A 19,854-nucleotide genomic window follows, 5' to 3' on the forward strand; every position below is an offset into this window, starting at 1 on the left:
CTAAATTCAATGTATTTATCAATAAATCTTAATTAAAATTCCCTAATGTTTTAAAATCAAAGATAAGTTATTATCTCTGGTAATTGTCCCTTCTGGCTACTTCATTCTCAATGATGAAAGCCTGGGGTTGGATACAGAAATCAGAAAAGACAAGAAAGGGAAATGTCCTATTGATGACCACATCCAATGCTCACTTTAATTTCTTTAAGCCCCCAGGATAATACTGTTTTGTTGTCTTCGATTATCGTTTTCTATAAGCTAATGGCCCTTCACCTATTTATGCCTAGTGTTCCATTATTGGAATGCTAAGCACGTGGGAATTATTTATATCCTACTGCTCAAGGTCATCACCAAGGTCTGATTCCATAAATTCCAAAAATTGTAACCTCAGGCATAAATGGGTTAATTGGAAGAGGAATCCCCAGTCCATCTGTACGTTCTGGTACAGGGAAAAATAATAGGCAAATCAGTACCTAATTTTCTGACAGAGAAAATCCATTACAAGGATGGTTGCCTTTGAAAGTATCTCAATAGGAGTCATATCAAGTCTTCTCATTTCAATGACTAGAAAAATGAATAAACTCTGGCTAGACAACTCATGAAATTATCCATCCCTGCATCATCCATCAGTCAGATGATACTGTCCCAAGCTATAGTGACTGTATAATATTCATATAAAACTTCAGCCTCGTGGGAGAAAATAAATCAAGTTTTTATACCGTCACTATTTCCTAATAAAGATTATACACCTTGAGACTGTGAAAGAATAGAGGTAATTTTTCATGGTTCCTTTAAATATACATTTCTATGTATACAAGAATATTAAATATACACAAGCATATTAAATATATTATTTTCATTAAAATAACTTTCTCATATCAGTTGAATATTTGGAGCCAGGTAAGCAAAGCTAAAATGCAAATGTGGTCCACCATAGTAAGACAAGCCATTCTACTTATGGGGTGACCTTAAATAAAAATTTCCCAGGCGTGGTAGGAAAGCAAGTGCTGATTTTTCCATCTTCTTGTTAAGTGAACATTGCTCACTTCCAGTACCATGTTTCAAAGACCAACGGGCAAATATCCAATTCTCCCAATTGTTCATTTTTCTAGAAAAATAGATTATAACAGAGATCACCCAACTGCAATCAATTACAATATAGATGATGATGATGATGATTGATTGATGACCATGATATCCAGCATTTTGATGATGCATTTTTACACATGTAGCTATTAATTTTGACTAAAACTACTTTTTATATACCATTGTCTTCTGTGATGTCATGAAAAGGCCAAGTACAGCACTCCAAGTACCGGTGGACTGGGGATTTTTTAAGAAAGGGAGGAAAGGTACAGAAACAGATGCAGGAACTCTGGGTCAACCAGACCAGCAGTCAGGGGGTGTCTGAGGGTTTCAGTCCTCATCACTCCCACCACCATAACTCCCATTCACCCTTTAAAGTTCTATTTTATCTTTACTGTTATTCTTCTAATATCAGCACTATTCTCTATGAATGAATCCTTCTTATCGTGCAGCCAAAACTTATATTACTTGGGTACAGAGAACAATCACATAATACCACAAGTCTCCGTCCAGCAAAATAGTTAAAAGTACATTCTTTTTAGTTTAAACTTAAACAGCCTCATCTGACTTTTTCTTTTCTTTTCTTTTCTTTTTTTTTTTTGATGGCAGCAAACACTGGATCTGCCTCAAGCAGATTCCTTGGCTGCCCAGCAAACTTACACCAGTCCACAGACGCCCTGAAACCTCTGAGAGGCAAGTAATAAGCAGCATGAAAATGGAACTAACGATCCACAGCCCCAGTGCTTTGTTTCCAGAAGCAACTGGTGTCCGCTTTCAGAATCTCTGAGACTGGAAATGATGGGAAATAGTAAGGGAAGCTATGTGGTCCAGAAAAAAAATAGTTGTGGACCTGAATGGCTTGCCATTATTACATTTCCCTATTGGGCCAGCATACTGCCTCTTTGCAGTTTGCCAGATTTCGCCTAACCTCATCCACATTTAAAAGTCTATGGAAAAACAGGAGGGCCTTTCAGGGGGAAATTCATTCATGTTTGGATTCAGGCAGATTTAGGAACCTTTAATAGCACTGTAATTACCCTGCAGGGCACACCACAGAGCAGCCAGCAAGCTCTCCCTCAATGGACACAAAATTTCCTCTGGAATTTACAGAGCAGAAACCTTAAACACACATCGCCATAAGAACCAGATTACATAATGTCTCCATCACCCTCCTGACAGCTACAATTATGAGTCAATCCCTGGTTTAAATATGAAACCGGAAGCTCCGTGTTTCCCCTCTGACTATGTGGCAGGCTAAGTTGAGCTCTTCGGGGCTGTCAGTTTGGAGATCTGAGCTGCTCCCACAGTCACTAATTTAGCATGAGACCAAATGACGGGGTAATTAAAAGCAGCACCGCAGAGACCCGCTCCAGGACCAGATGTTCTCCTTGTTTAATCATTGCCCACATAAGGAACAGAAATAGCCCCCTCCTTTAATTTTTCCTTTTCTTTATCCTCTCCAGATAATTTCCGGCTTCTGATCTTTCAATCCCACAAAATAAAATAAAAATAAAAGCCCCATTAGGAAAGATGACATGTTATTGAACATATGACTGTAAGTTGCAATGCACTCTTGTAGTCTCCTCTTTGTACTTCTTGAAGCATTCCAGCTCATAAGACATTAAGTTGCCCTGGCAACCTCACATGACTAACAGCTCCAGAGAGCCCCACCTAACTGCAAGGGCTCATTTAAGTCAACATGGGCCACCCCAGCACTTAGTAGCCTAGGGCTGAGTAAATAGCCTTGCTTTTTGGTTTTTTAGGACAGGCTGGAGGAGGCGGCCCCTCCCCTTTTATTGCCCCAAACACAGGATAAATAAGTCTCCACCCTAACTTCTCCAGGAACTTGACTAAAAGGGCCATGGGTCATCTGGCAAATCAAGGCGAGGTCTTCTCTTCACGTTTCTGGCTTCTGGACAAATAAGGCAGAAGAAAAGGGAAGTTGAGCTAATAATGTATACCTTCTAAAAATGGAAAAGCAGCATGCAATACAGCTATCTCAATCTTATCAAATCTGACGAGGCAGCTTTCCTATGTCCCTTGGGATCCAGAGTCTGGTCTCTATCTACATAGCAGGGTTCCCTGGCATTAAAGCACTAGAGGCCTTGAGGACAGTCTTGGAAATCAGGAGAATAGAGATCCAACTCTAATTCCACCATTTGTGACAACAGACAAGCCACTTTACCTCTCTGAGGTAATTTCTTAATTGGCAGTATGGAATGACAATCCTTGTTTTTTTCTCTTCTGGGACCTGTCTCTGCAAACTTTCTCCTCATCCACAATTCCCAAGCATGTGGAGTTCTAGGATCTCAAGATAAAAGGTGCTAATGAATTGTGAGTATTTCCAGATAAATAGGTATAGTCTTTTTAAAAAAACAAGTAAATCAAAATTTTTAAAACATGATCACTTGAGATTTTTGACTTTATGAAGGTAATCAGACAAGAACCTTTGATCCTTGCTTTCACTAATCCCTTCTGAATCATTGATTATTTGCTAGCATCAGGTAGATCGACTCAAGTCACTGCCTAGTAATGACCAATCTGAAATGAGGATAAAGGTGCTTTACAAAAGCATATTGTAAATCAGAAAGAAACAGAAATACTCAATGATTTGATGAAAACTCACTAGTTCTGTACAGGGAGGGAACCACAACTGTTACTACTCTACAACTTTTGTTCTACCCTGGAATCACCTCCCATGTGAGAGTTTTAAGTGGGTTGTATTCACCTGGTTAAATAGACAAGCATGGGACAGTCTGAAAAAGAGTCTCCACTTTCAGGGATGACGCCCACATCAAGACAAAATGATGACTAGAATAACAGCCAAACCGACCCGCAGGACAAGAAACAAAGTTGTGGTCAGCCGTGTTTGGCATATTGCCCCTGACACAAACAAAGAATCATGGGGGTCCCATCTTTAAACAGACTTTATATTACTCACCATCTGATCAGTGTGATTTTGTGTGTGTGTGTGCGTGTGTTTGATGTAAGAGTGAGGGGAGAAGACAGGAGCATGCATTTGCTTACCGAGGCATTACTTGAGTGGTATTTCCTGCAGACATGTGGAGGTATATTTAAGGTAGCAAGTACTCTAATATCTCATGTTTGTCAACTTCCTGATTGGGATGCAAAAGTGTGTTGGATTTTCTCAGTGGAAAACATATTCGTGTATTCCAGACCTCAGAGGAAAACAATGAAATAGAAGTCTAAACCAGGCCCAAAATAACAAGAACCATGGAGACACATTAGGGCAACGTATAAGAAACAATGATGTCCATCATGCATGGCCACTACTCTTCCCTCCCTGCTTCCCTGGGGGGTTTAAAGAATCAGTGATTGACTAGGCACACTTCTTACGAATATAAAACATGATTCATGTTTGCCAGTATTAACCATCCACTCACTTGGAAAAAGTGACTCCTCCACCTGAGTGCCGCGCTCTCCTTTGGGTCATTTCAGGAAACACTTGTAGCATGTTTTTGCTCTCAGAAATGTTTTCCAACCCTTTCCTTCAAACTTCTCCTGAACTAATGCCTCGCTCGAGGACCCCAAAGACCTACCATGCTCTCCCTATTTCTTATTTAGATTTATAAGGAACAGAAAACAGCCAGCAAGTTAGTATCAATCTCTACACTCCTGAATGTATTCGTTCATTCATTAGACATATTTGTTGAACCCTTATCAGGGCCAGGGACTGCTCTGGGCACAGGAGATACAGAAAAAAAGACAGGTTTGGCTGGGTGCAGTGTCTCCCTCCTGTAATTGGAGCCCTTCAGGAGGCCAAGGTGGGGCGGCAGGATAGCTTGAGGCCGGCATACTGCAGGCTGCGATGATTGCACACTACACTCTAGCCTGGAAGAGCGTGCAGGACTCTGTCTTCGTTTGTTGTTGTTGTTTTGTTGCTGTTGTTGTTTAAAGGTTCACGTTCTCAAGGAGGCATACACTAGTGGAAGGACACATTAGACAATTAGCCCTAGTAAAAAGTGACACAAAGGCAACCAAACAGAGGCCCCAATGGGATCTCTTTGTTTACTGGAGTTCCAGTCCCACGTATCTTCCACGTGTGCAGGTATATAACGTGTCCACCTCCAACTCGGAAAGAATTCCACAAGCACTCAGAACTTCATGATATTTGTTCCCTGGCTTTGTGATATTCACTTTAACATACCACAAATATGAAGCTCAGAGAGGCTGTGTGGATTTTCTGAGGTCACACAGTTGTCTCAATGGAAAAAGTAGGGAAATGTTATAAAATAATACGAGTATCAAAATAGCTGTCCCCTCGTCGTCCTTCAACACTTGCAGGTTACATCACTTTGCAGGTCTGGCTGTGACATCACTTCTCGATATGCGACACAGCCCACCCCACCACTGAGAAAATGGAAAATGCTGAGCGGTAACCTCAGAAACAACTTCCTCCTGCAAACGCAATTTCTTTTCCGCCTAAACCTTTACAGCAGGGAAGGTGGGTGTAAGGCGCACCAAAGAGCCTTTCAAAGTAGGAACCCCGGCCTGCAGGTCAGCCTGGATGGTGTCCAAATTGGATCCCACCCCTGGTGAAAACCAATCTGCTTGTGGGTACGCGTTTCTGATGTTACAGAACGTCTGCGAGAGAGGGAGCTCAAGTTCCTGCCTGCTCTCGAAGTAACCCGGCCCACAAAGGTGCACACACACGTCCGAGACAGAAAAAAGCTTGCCGGTCGTTCCCTCCTCCCAGGCCTGCAATGAAATACGCTTTAATTGCATCAAAGGGTTCTTCTCAATGGGGTTTCAGAGGCGCGAGAGCGGCGTTCCCAGCGAGGGTTCCTTTCCGGCTGGCCAGCATTCCTCAGCCCTGCGCGGGGAAGGGGATGGGGCTCCTTGGGCAGGGCCTGAGGCTCATTTCCATTCCTGTCGCATACAGCCTCTGTTGTGCGGGCCGGGCCTGCAGAGGGTAGCCGCGGCTGCCTACGAACAAAGCCCCATTCATCCCCAGGGACGCTTCCTCCCCGCCGGCCCGCGGCCGCAGATGGGCTGGCCTGGGCACGCCATCCTGCAACCCGGGCGCGCGGCCCGGCCTGGCGCGCACAGGGATCCGATTCAGGACGCCGGGGCTGGCCGGGGCGACCCGGGCTGCTTTTTCAGCAGGCTCCACAATGAGGATCGGCTGAAACTCGCTTTCATTTCTGGGCCGGGGACAGGCAGACACTGAGTCCTTTCAGCCGGGAAATCCTCAGTTTACTCACGGCTCGTTGGGAGCGAAGATGTCAATTTCCACTGCCCTCTCCCGGCCTCCCCCACCCCTGCCCCCTCTGGATGGTACGGTCCGAAGTTTCCCAAGTTGTGAGAGGACTTTGTTTCTCCTCTGCGGCCTCTGAAATCCCGACGAAAGGGTCATTTCCTGACTTTTGTGTCTCTTCAATCCAGTGCCTTGAACGTTCTTACCCTCTTGTTGTGACTGAGTGCTTAATTGCAAGGCTGCTCCCTAACTTTTTTTCAGAGCTGTAACATTCCTCTAGGTTCAAGTTTGGGACCGTGGCTTCACAACAAAGACCGGTTTTTTCCTCCCCCTCCTCACTCCTGGGAAAAAGAAAAAAAGGAAAAGAAAGAAAGCAAAACGCGTTTGTTCAGCAGCAACCATGTTCACAGATTGCGAGCACGTTTCCTCCGGCCCCACACGTTAGACCAACAACAGGTTAATGCCACGGAGAGCTCTAACGCCAAATCGAAGGGCTACAGTCTCACTTTTTCTCAAGTCTCAGGCAGCTGGGGGAGTTGGGGCAGTGTGTGCTTAATTTCTAGTCCACAATCTAAAACAGAAACAGCCTCCAGATCTACATTCCTAGGCTCTGGCTTAAACAGGGAATGGTAGAATCAAAGAACACCAGATCATAGGAAGACTTATCAACCCTAATGCATTCATTTTACAGATAAGAAACAGATAAAATCTAAGAGGGGAAGTGACTTGTCCACCCTCCAAAAGAAGCTGGTTCATCCCAGTAAAAATTGCCTCAAACAAACTTAAAAATCATTTTCAAAAAGAAAACCTCCAAGAAAAAAGTGTTGTTCAAAAATATGTTTTCTTTTCTCCCTTTGTGTCAGAAAAAGTTGTCTCTGAGTTGGTGGGAAAAGGGTGGGAACCCAGGTTTGAAATGAGGATTAGAAAAAAAACCTTCAAGTATCTTTCCAAAGAATGCTCTCTGTGTTTCTTTCACTTCCTGCATTTTGAACATTGCTACTCTCTCTCTTCAAAGTACAGTCATTCCCCCGTATCTGTTGGGATTGGTTCCAGGACACACCCCCACCCATAACCCAAACCTTGGGTGCTGAAGTCCCTTACGTAAAACGCAACATATTTGCATATAGCCTATGCACATCCACCCTTATCCTTTACTTCGTCTCTAAATTACTTACAATGCCTTAAACAATGCCTACACATCACTCAGTTCTCCTGGATTCAATGTAATACTTTGTGTGTGGGGCAAATTCACGGTTTGCTTTTTGGAACTTTGTGGAATTTATTTTCTGAATATTTTTTATCTGCGGTTGGTTGAGTCCATGGATGCAGAACTGATGGATACAGAGGGCCGACTGTATTGCATCCTTGGTGTGGCTAAAAAAAATACAACAAAATAAAAACTGGTTACTTGCTACTCCAAGACTTCTTTCGTCTTGCAGGAAAAAACCTTCACAGTCTTAAAATGGAGATAGGATTACTTTGCATGGGTTATTTCTAAATGTACAAAATGAATCAGTATACACACAGATAGAGAGAGAGGAGTGCTCGTCACGTACCAAGTACCATACTAAGCACTTTACATGCATTACCTCATTGAATCCTCGCAATAGCCTATGAGGAAGATACTATTACTAACCCCATTTTACAGGAAACAAACCAAAGCTAAGAGGGGTTAATTTTAACTTTATCAAGGTCACACAGATGTTAAATGGCCAAGCCAAGCAATGTGACTCCTGGTCTTGATCTCGTTCACACAAGGCTTCGGTGAATCTTGATGCACAAATACATGGGAACACACTGGGCACAGAGGTCTAGACTTGGAAGCCAAGAAAGCTCCAGCCAAGACATAGGTTTTTGTGTTTCAGCAAGGGAGGGGCTACAGTGGCATGCCTGAAGGCTTCTAGGGTGAATCTGCCTCATCCTACCCCACTTGGAAAGAAAAAAAGGCCATGTGAGGACTTACTAATTTCACACTGAAACTCTCCTTTGAGAAAGCAAGAGTTTGAATTCATAGTCACTCCCTGTTCTGAGCAGTCTTGTGATTTTATCTTTTAAACAATGCTCTGTAAACAACTTTGTCAAACCTTGCTAGTTGTCACGGCAGAGGGGACAAGACAGTGGTTAATTATACTGCTAATAAAATGTGCAGCCTATAATTGACACACATCACTTTTGCCCCATAACTCATTAGCCAAAACTAATATACCACCTCAACTACAATATAAGTCCAGGAAATGAATTCCAGCCCTGTGCCCAGAATAGGGGACAAGGTGGACTAAAACTGCATGGTAACCAGCCCTAGTGATGACCATCACACTCAATAAACACTGCTCTTCTTCCGACGGATAGCGAATAGCAGTACTTTTTATAACTTCCCATTTTATAGCTAGTCTATGAGACTTTAGAGCAGCTCTAATGTGGAAGGCTGTGTAATCTCAGGAGTCATGCATGTCATCACAAGATTCAACAAGAGCTTCTGGCTGCACTGGGCTACAAAGGTGTTCTCTTGCTTCTTATGAGCTCCACCATCCCAGAAGAAGAAAAAATGAAAATAAATTCTTAAGGAAAATGGTCTCCTTTGGCATACCCAACTTGGAGATCATTGTGGGAGGGAGCAGAAAATATGCAAATAAAAGCAAAAGCAAATTTTGACCACAGAACTAAGAAAGTCTGTAGGAAAGATGCTGGAGTGACAGGAAACATCACTGACATTGTCATTTTCTCCCACATTGGATTTGCCTAGCTGTGTCTTATGGAAATGATTCTTAACCTCTCCTCAATATTTCCCAAATGAACTTGCCTTTGTTTTGGTGTTTTCTGAGCAATTCAAAGCTCATCTGGAGTTAATATGACACACACTTTGTTCATTGACTGACCTGTGTAGAAATGCTGGTCAGCTTCTCTCTTTTTTGACTTCTGCTTAACTTCAGACGCAGACTAGCCTATCCCATTCTTATCTGATCATTCCTCGATTGTCGGGCATTGTAGATTGTTACTAATTTTTAAAAATCATACATATAAAAAGAAGCACTAAAATAAATATTCTGGTACATAAAATCTCTCTCTGCTTATATAATTATCTCTGGAGACTGGAATCACTCAGTAAAATTGTGTGAATTTTGCTCCAGAAAAGCACCCGTATGGTAGTCTTGACCTCTACTTGTAGAAAGACCACAGAAAGGGAGTAACTGCTGCAGAGAAACAGCATCACCTGGAGTCATGGGAATTCCCTGGACTTCGTGCTTCATGGACAACAGTGGAATTCAATTCTTCAGGAACATTGTTCAGGATGGTATATATGCCTCAAGATTCCCTTACTTCCAAAATGTAGCCTAAAAGTGGCCTGATTTCAAATGATTATACGACCACATAGCAACAGACTGCTTATGATCCAGTAAGTGAAAAAAGTGGACCCTACAATGACAACCAATTTTTTTAAAATGCTGACAAAAAGGACTGTCAAAGACAACCTCAAAGTATCAATGTGTGTAGATAATAGGAATGATTTTTTTCTTTAATCTTCCAAAATTTTAGAATGTGATGATATTGTTTTATAATGATGTAAAAAAAAAATAAAATAAGTCGCCTAAAGGACACATCTGATGAGAATGTGAGCTAGGAAAGCTGTGTCACAGCTGCTCTTTCAGAAGTAGCCGGCCATTGTTGCACTGGAGCCAGCCCCAGTTGCCTGGATGTGGAGGCCGCATTTGGCTTCCCCAGGGTTTTCATGTAGCTACTTCCTCTCCCCACAAACAGGCAACCACCCGGGCGGCTAAGCCAACAATGCAATGTCGTGCATCATCACCAGACCTGACTGGGAGGCCCGCTGTGGGCCCCAGACCTCCTCTGAGAGAGCGGACTAAACTCACAGGGGTGTTTCAGAGCAAAATGGTTTCAAAGCAAGAAACCATTTAAAAGAAACAGGAAACAAGTCCCTCAAACCCAAACCATGTGGAAAGATAGGCCACATCATTTAAACAAACCAACAAGAATACAAGTTTGTATAAATACCCTGCTACTTCCACATTTCTAAAAATCATTGCAGTCCAATTAGGAAAAACCTGTTTAAGAAACATTTATTAAGAACCTTCATAAGCCAGGCATTGCAATCATCTTAAGGTTTCCAATTAAATAACATCTCAGCCCTCCTGGGACACCCATCCTACTGAAAGAGATACACATGCAAATAATGAAGCAAGCCTGGCAATATGAAAATTTTAATAAAAAAGGCAACACATGCCTCTATCTTAACATAAAAGGAAACTTAAAGGGCCCACTAGATTTAGCAATTGAGTAAAAAATTCGTAGGCTAGGGGATGAAAGATGCAGTGAATTGAGAAGGTAAGGTGAGGGAGACGAAATAAACACTGTTCTCTCAAGAAGCTTAGCTGAGAGGAAAAGAGAAAAGACAGCAGGATAACAGGTTAAGTTGGAATTCAGGATTCATGAGGCTATTTTCCCTAGTAGGAGAGGTATGAATATGTTTGTAGTGTGACAGGAAGATTTCAAGGTAGAAGTTGAAGATACAAGATAGGGAAGATGGAAGGGGATGGCATTCAGCACATATTTAACTAGTACAGGCTTTTCCTCTTGGAATTTTTACCCTATCAACCACAAACAAAACGTTTCTGCCTGTATAAAGAGCTCATCTTTTCCAGCTTTTCACCTTGCATGGTTTTAGCAAGACATTAGATGTATTAGATGACATTAGATCCTGTCTTATGTAAATCTGGAATTTTAAAAAATAACAAAGATCATTTAGAATTTATGAATTTTTGTCTACTCTAAAAGGAAACAGATTATAGCTATTTCATACTTCCCTTTGCATTTTCTTTCTTCTTCAAGATCATTACGTAAACGATATGACCTCAAAGTTGTAAGAAACAGAGATGCACGGCAAATCACTGCGTCGAGAGAAACCCAGTTATCCATAAGTTATTTGATGAAGAAAAAGGGGAGCATTACCAGGGAGAATATTATATTTTTCTTTTCTTTTTGAAGTGTTTGAGATTTTAGTTACATTTCCTTTTTACTTATTTTACATTATTTATTTTTTCAAAATTCACTGGTTTATCACAAATGTACATCTGTTCACCAAACATGGATAAAATCAAAAGAATGAAAATATTTCTTATTAGAAATAATACTTTTTCCACTAATTAGTTGCTTTTTTTCCTTCAGTTAATCAAAATTAATGCTGGTTTCCGAAAAACAGATGTTTGAGTGGAAAAGACAATAGTAAAATGAAATAATCCTTTGCAATGAAATGTCCCAAGTCTTTTCAAATATGAAACTTTCTACTGAATTCTAGTGGTCAAAGGAAATTACAGGATACAGGGTCTAGTCAGCTTGAATAGCAAATCTTATTTTATCCATTCTTGATCTTTTAGAGATAATGTTACAATCTAAAAATGAACGCTTCCTGTTGCTGTGAACAGTAGACTGCCCGTCGTTGCTAACATACAAGATATTTATTATTTCACTTCACACAGAACCGGCACCCAAACTGGCACTGATAAACGAAGGGGCCATGGAATCTGGAGTGGAAGCAGAGAGCTGAAAATATCACATCTTTTTTCAGATGGTAATTGTGTGTCTGAAAAGTACATAAATATTGCTTTCCTTTTCATTGCATTTTTTGCTTTAAATACATTGTATTAGGTTGATCTTCAATTAACAGTCTTTTTTGATAATTTAGCCAATTTTTCTCTCCCCAGCTTCCTCCTATGTTGTTTAGTAAGATACTGTCTGTAAATAGATAGTGTGGTGTCAGGGAAGGACAGAAACATTTTAGAGAAACCCTTCATGGAGTTATTTTTCAAAGCAAAAAAATTCTTGTTAGGTGAATAACTATTCCCTTTATTTACTTACTATTTTGAAATTTTCAGTCTTCCATATTATGTTTTCTTAAAACAGAGCATTCCTGAACAGAAGAAGCCTATCAAAGAAACCTTCAACTCTGCCATTTCTGAAAACATAAAAACCCAAATGTGACTCATCACATCAGTACAGCATAAGGAATTTGGCCAAATTTAATGAAATTGGTCATAAGAAAAAAGATGGACAGAATAGAAAGCAGGTATCAATTATTTTACCACCTGGAAGCAACCTATGGGCTGGGCCAGGGGTTGGCACACTACAGCCGTGGGCTAAGTGCATCTTTCCACCTGTTTTTGTAAATAAAGTTTTATTGGAATGCAGCCACACACATTCACTTATGTATTCTCTATGGCCACTTTTGTGCTACAATGACAGAGTTGAGGAGCTGCAACAACCATATGGCCTGCAAAGCCTAAAATATTTACTCTCTGGCCCTTTATGGAAAAGGTCCTCTGGAGCTGGTCTAAAGGAGCATGAGGGCTGATGTCTGTTGGAAACATTACATAAACAATTACAAAATCTTTCAGACCTGTGGCTCAAAGAATGTCTGTACCTTTACCCAGAAAAAGAAGAGCAATTCAAAACTTATTTAAATAAACAATTGTTTCTTAAACTTTTAAATTGTCTGTTCCTAACAGCTGTAATAAGAAGTAGTGACTCCTTTTCTAATGCTCTTTAAAAATTCATCTTTAAAAAGCATGGTTTGCCTTCCCATACCACATTAGAATGTTAAGAGCCTCGTGTAATGCTCTCTCTCTATATATATATATGTTTTTTTTTTTTTTTTTGGTCAAAGTGGTTTCTTCCCCCAACTAATGCTCAGTTCTATTTTCAACATTTATCCTTCTATGTGAGGTTCTTCCTCCTAAACAATAGCCAATATCTTAGCCCGCTTAGCTATTATCTCTACCCTTGGGCTCCTTTCAGTGTATTTGGTTTGGGTTTTTTTTTCTAGTGTATCTCTGGAACTGTGCTTGTCTATATTTATTCTGCACATGACTAGTTCAGTGTGCTTCATTTTACTTCCTTCCTTAATAAACTATTTGTTAACAGTGTTTATTTTTTCCTCTCATCCTTTATCCTGTTGCAGTTATTTTTAAGGTGCTACTGATTCCCTGACACCCAAAATGCAAGGTAGAATATGTGAGTTCAACTTCCCACACAGATTGTCAAAGGATCACATGAATCTTAGTTGCCCTTAAGGTGACTTCCACTGTTGTCATTCTCTGAAAAACCTGCGTTCTTATTAAAGGGTGGCTTGTGCCTGTAATCCCAGCACTTTGGAGGCTAAGGCAGGCAAATCACCTGAGGTCAACAACACGGTAAAACCCCGTCTCTACTATACATACAAAAGTTAGCCAAGTGTGGTGGTACAAGCTTGTAAGCCCAGCTATTTGGGAGGCTGAGGTGAGAGGATTGCTTGAACCTGGGAGGCAGAGGCTGCAGTGAGCAGAGATTGTGCCATTGCATTCCAGCCTGGATGACAGAGCAAGATTTGACTCAAAAAAAAAAAAAAAGTTGGGTGAAAATGAGTACATATATAATTATTTCTTCTTAATAATCATCGCCAAAGCCAAAACCTTTCCCAATGGCTTCCAGAAACCTTGCCTTTCCCACATTTGAGAAAGTCCCCAAATAATAGCTTTCAAGGACTAAACTGCTTCTATTGATCTATACGTCCCTGCTGAGAGATAGTTTTACAAAGATTTCCATTGCCTTCACAGTTTTAGAAATGATGGCTTTGCTTTTATCACTGAAAGAGGCCATATTTTGAAATTAAATACTACACTTATCTTATTTCGAAGATTAGTAAGAGTCTTAGAAGAATTTATGTGCCTCCCTGATAAGGAAGCCGGTGATATGCCCCCACATAGTCCTTGAAACAACATCCTGGTTTTCAAAATAAAATTTTTGTGCTGATAGAATACCAACCTACCCCCAATACATTTCAGAAAGATGAACAATCCCAGCTTCTTTACTTCCTCTAAGATGCTGATAGCAAACAAATGTTGCAAGACTGCACGGCCGTTTTAGACCACAATTTATGTTGCTAATAGGCACATTGAAAACATTAAGACAAATATTTCATATTTTGCTGAATTGTAAAATCTGTCATTTGTTTTGTTATGATTCAATTTACTTTATAATATTTCATTTGCCTCTGGTATTTCATACATATTACCTGCTAAGAACAATTTTAGAAAATACTACAAAAATAAGAGAAAACTAAATTCTTTGTTCCCCCTCTGGCACTATCCTGGGGTCTTTTCTAAGATAAATACTTCATCTCAGTTTGATCTATACAAAAACGACCCCCGAAGTATCAAAGATTGATAATTTTTTATTGCAGTAAGCAAAACCCCATAAAGCATCAAGTGTAGGCTAGGTCCATCTAAAGAAACAAAAGATGATAGACCCCAGATGTGGTCAGATTGGCAAAGTTCATCACAAAAGCAATATAGACCAATGGTTGAGAACCAGACTTCAGAATCAGGCAAACCTGGGTTTGCATCCCTCCCCCATTGTTACCAGCTTTGCCAGCTTGGGCAAGTTATTTAACCTTTCTAAATGTTAGATTCCCTCTCTTTAAGGTAGCAATAATAATGGTACACACCTTAAAGTGCTATCTTGTGAGTAAAACGAGACAATAAATTAATTATCTCAGTCCCTCAAACATAGTAACTGCATCAGTTACTTATTGCATGGCAAGTCACTCTAAAACTTAGTGGCGTAAAGCAACAACCATTTATTTGCTCATGATTCTGTGGATTGGTGATTAGGGCTGGGCTCATCTGGGTAGGTTTTTTTGTTTGTTTTTTTGTTTGCTTGTTTGTCTCCAGATGGCAATGACTGGACTCACTCATGTGATTATAGTCTTTTGACATGTTGGCTGGGCCAGGATGGTCCTGAATGGCTTTATTCACATATCTGGTGACTCAGGTGGGATAGCTGGAAAGGTCAGAATGGCTGAATTGCCTCTTTGTATTTTCCAAATGCTCTCTCTTTATATATATGTGGTACCTCATTCTAAAGGAGGTTAGCCTGGACTTGTTCACCAGTAGCAGTATTCCAAGAAGACAAAGCATAGGAGCTTTGTCAGGCTTCTGCTTGCATCATGTTTACTGATGTCCTGTTTGGCAAAGCAAGTCACATGGTCAAGCTCTGCATGACTCTAAGAGTACACTACACAAGCTGTAGATACAAGTTCACAACTCATTGGGAGTCACTCCTTTGTACTGCTGTGATAAACTAGTAAACTAACTTAGTAAATTCAACTAACTTCACCTTTATCACTATACTCCTCATCATCTATTCAAGACATCTTCAACCAAATTGAGTTTATTATCTTTGGAGAAATAAAGAATTCGGATTTCTAAGATCAGCAATTTAGCAGGCAGATACACAATACACAAGTATTTATTGAGCACCTGTGTATACTTGGTTCTTTTTTAGATGCTGACCATTGATAACAGTAAGTGACTAAGGCCTTCCCTGCCTTCAAGAAACTCATGTTCTGGTAGACAGAAAAGGAAACTTCAGAAAGAATGGTAAACACATCAAATGTTAAGGAAACCTGGACAGTATTAGGGCTTTTATACTGAACTTGTGGGCCTACTGAGAAATTTCTCCTATTGAATACATCTTGTGAAAATTCTTACTTTTGATTGGTCAAGATTAAAGGAAATACGATTAGAAAATAGCACAGTGCATGACACATTGTATATATTTTATTTATTTATTTATTTATTTATTTATTTATTTTGAGATGCAGTTTTGCTTTTGTTACCCAGGCTGGAGTACAATGGTACGATCTCGACTCACTGCAACCTCTGCCTCCCAGGTTCAAGCAATTCTCCTGCCTCAGCCTCCCAAGTAGCTGGGATCATAGGTGCCTGCCACCACGCCCAGGTAATTTTTGTATTTTTAGTAGAGACAGGGTTTCACCATGTTGGCCTGTCTGGTCTCGAACTCCTGACCTCAGATGACCCGCCCTCCTTGGCCTCCCAAAGTGCTGGGATTACAGGCGTGAGCCACCGCACCCGGCTAGATACACAGTATATATTTTAAAAACTCATGGCTGGGCATGGTGATTCACACCTCTAATCTCAACACAATTGGAAGGGTGAGGCAGGAGGATCACTTTAGGTCAGGAGTTCAAAACTAGCTGGGGCAACATAGCAAGACCCTGCCTCAACTGAAAAAAAGTGAGACTAGAAAAAGAAAACCCTGAATACCTCAGTGATTATTTTTACTCCTTTAGGGAACTTCATCCCCCTTTCCCTGCCATATGCCTTCAACCTTGGTTTTCAATGGAGAGTCTCATTATTAAGCCAGATGAGGGTTCAGCAGGAGTATTCCTACTCTTGTCTCTGCAGCTGTTTGAAATGATTAGCTCATAAAGTAATGTGATCAGCCTTTAGCTGAAAACTCCACCTAGGCAAATTCTCACAGTATAAGATTACACATCCAGGGCCCTAAAATTCAGCAGGTCTTTTTTACTGTCACTTTGGAGGTAAGTCAACAGATATCTATTATAATTCTGAAGTAGTCTGAAAATCCCTGGACATTGCAATGATATTCTAAGGACATACTTGGCATCTTAAGGGATAAACCGACAGCCTCAGGGCAATGAAGGTCCTCTGGCACTATGCCAGATATCATAAGGAGACAACAGGCCGCAGGAGACCAGCACCAATTGATTATGTTCAGAACTCTCGCTGGAAGTGGGGAATCAAAAGCTCCAACAAATAATTTATCATGAAAGTTAAAATTGAGGAGAAATATGGGATTAAATACAAAAAGGAAGATCCATTCTATGCATAAAGGAATGAGGAGGGAAGCTTATTAAAGCCATGAGTCATCATCGTTTCAGCTGGACATGGATTAGGCACCTATTATACGCCAAACACATAATCCTGTCTAGATTCTAGAAATATATAGAAAAATAGAATATGAGCAGAATATGAGCTTCAGGCAGACCGACCAACCAAAGGAAATGATCAAAAGCAAAAGTTGGGTCGGTCAGAAATCAAAATGCAGGAAGCTGGCTGGTGTTATACCACAAAATGTACTGTTTTTACATGGTATGGAGTCAGTTCCTCTGGTTGAGCCTTCCTTGACCACAGGCAATTAGTCATTGCTTCCTCCATCCCTACAGCTCTCTGTTCTTACCTCTACTGGAGAATTTATCCTGTTCTACCTCTTACTTTTTTATTTTCTTTTCAACAGAATTTGTATGTCTCAATGTTCTACCTCTTTATGTTTGCTTTTCCCTAGCTTGTATCTTCAACCCCTAGCACTAATCTTTGCATATAGGAGACATGTAATAAATGGTTTTCATAATAAGCTTGAATCAACTAATAAAAGAGTAAAGTAACCTGCCTTGTCTGAAACCTCTCTTTAAGGCCACAGGTCTCGTCCTGCTGTATTAGAAAAGGCTGTTCTAAGAAATAGGTCTGAGTTAGAATGAAGCACATCCTTCACTCATCTTACAAAACCCTCTTTAAATTTCTTTAATACATAACTTGATGTAGCGCTGCAGAACTCTATAACCAAGTTGATGACAATTCCAATTTATTAATTTTATTTATCAAGAAAGCTATAGGAGATAAAATCTTTCCATTACAGTCACAATTCACTTACCTACTGCACACTTCTTAAGGGCAAAAATTTAAAAGCATATTTAAGGGAAAACAAAAGTTAGACATTTCAAGAAAACTGATATACCGTGAACCTCATCTTTCTATATGATGGTTTTCATATTCACTCCAAGGATGAGATTTAACTGCCTTCTCTTTCTCTCTCTCTCTCTTTCCCCACCTCTCTTGCACGTGTGCACGCGTGCATGCACACACCCACCCACACACACAGACAGATACTGTGGTACTTTAGTCTCATTAACAGGTGCCTTTCAGCTACTTCCTTTTTCTGAAACAAGAAGTATTGAGTCAGCAACTTGGCCAGGGGGAACTCAAAGCAGTGTCTATTAATAATGAAGACTTCCTAATGTTGGCAAAATCTGTTTCCCCTTTAGAAGACTAAGAGAGAAGCTACTAAAAGTGAGTATCCCTCACAAAGTCACAGAGATTTAGGAAAAACTTTCTAGAAGTCTTGGGTTAGTTAAAATTTGGGCCACATATTTTGGGACACAGCCCAGAGTTCTTTATGTTGGCTGTTGATAGAAGTAGCTTCCATTTCAAGATTAAAAACTAACAAATAATTAAAATGTATTAAATGTTTACTATGTTCAAAGTATTGTGATAAGCTCTTGTATGAACTTCTTATTTGACCCCAACAACAGTCCTGATAGTGAAGCTGGGAGTGGAGATCTGGTCCTTCTGATTTAAAGGAGATGCTCTTTACTGTTACCTTAAACTGTATTCATCTGAAATCCCTAATTTAGAATAAACGTGGGTGAGACATGGATGGAGTCTCTATTCTGAAGAACTTGTGTTCCACACATTTCTCATTGAGAGAAGCAGAGAAAGAGAATGTCAATTTCCCAAGATGTCTCAGGAATAGAATTCAGGCTTTGGGATTGAATATCAGACAAACCTACGTATTCCCTCCCTCTGCTTACATTATAAGGTGTTGGCTCATCTCTGAAAGCAAAGGCATTTAAACTATCTCGCTGACAACTCATTCTGGCCCAAACCACCACATTCACTTGAAACAAGAAGTGTGTGCAATGGTTCAGGGTGACCCAGTTAAGAGCAGTCCCATTTAGAGCTATTAAGTGTGGTTTCTTTTTCAGTGAGGTCATCCTGTTTAATCTCTCTGAACTGAAACAGCCTATAAAGCAGCCTCTCAAAAAGCTTATCTCAATTTGTTTCTGGGTGGACTAGAAAGTTCGACTTTTTAAGAGTGCCTTCTTTAAAGTGAGGAGGAGGAAGAGTTTGGTAGCAAGAGGAACGATTGGTAAGAAAGACGCAAGCAGTAAAATGTAGTCACATGGAGAAACTACTGAAGGGATTGCAAAAGGAAACGGAAAGAGGTTAGGAGCACAGACAAGGAGGAAGTTTGAAGAATCCCTGTCCGTTTTCTCACCATTCAGTAGATCTGTTCTTGCTTAGAACCAACTGTAAGAAAGAGAAGACATAGGAAGAATTACATTGCAGAGAACGTGTTTCTATATCCCACCATGGAAAACTGCCCACTGCAGTTTCAGCTTGTTTATAGTGCATCACAGTGATGCTTTCCTGGAAACATGTGTAAAATAAAAGGTATAGGTCTTGTTTAAAACTTCTCCATTGGCAGGTTTCTAAAATCAGGAACTTTGGGTGGAATGGGGAGGATGGGAGTAGTAATCTCACTTGAACAGGCCCTCCAGGTAAACTTAGAGGACCAGTGGCTTCTAGGCCTTTATCTCTCTCACACATTTCCAGCAGGAAAAGACAGTCACAGCCATGTGAGCGTCCATTGATTCAGACCACCAGATAAAAATTGATAAAGTGAAAAACAAGTTGCAGAATAATATGAAGAGCATGATATCATTTTACCTAGATGTGTATCTGTCTATCTGCTTTGTTTATTAACAGCAAATTTCTAAAGGAACTTTGATTTTTGATAGTTACATTTAGGGATCAAGATATTTGGGGGTGGGAGAGAGGAGAGAAACTGTTACATTTATGAACTTTTATACTTTTGTTTACCATAAGCAGGCCTTCCTT

This window comes from Macaca thibetana, chromosome 7, assembly GCF_024542745.1.
Source record: "Macaca thibetana thibetana isolate TM-01 chromosome 7, ASM2454274v1, whole genome shotgun sequence".
Classification (NCBI taxonomy): Eukaryota; Metazoa; Chordata; class Mammalia; order Primates; family Cercopithecidae; genus Macaca; species Macaca thibetana.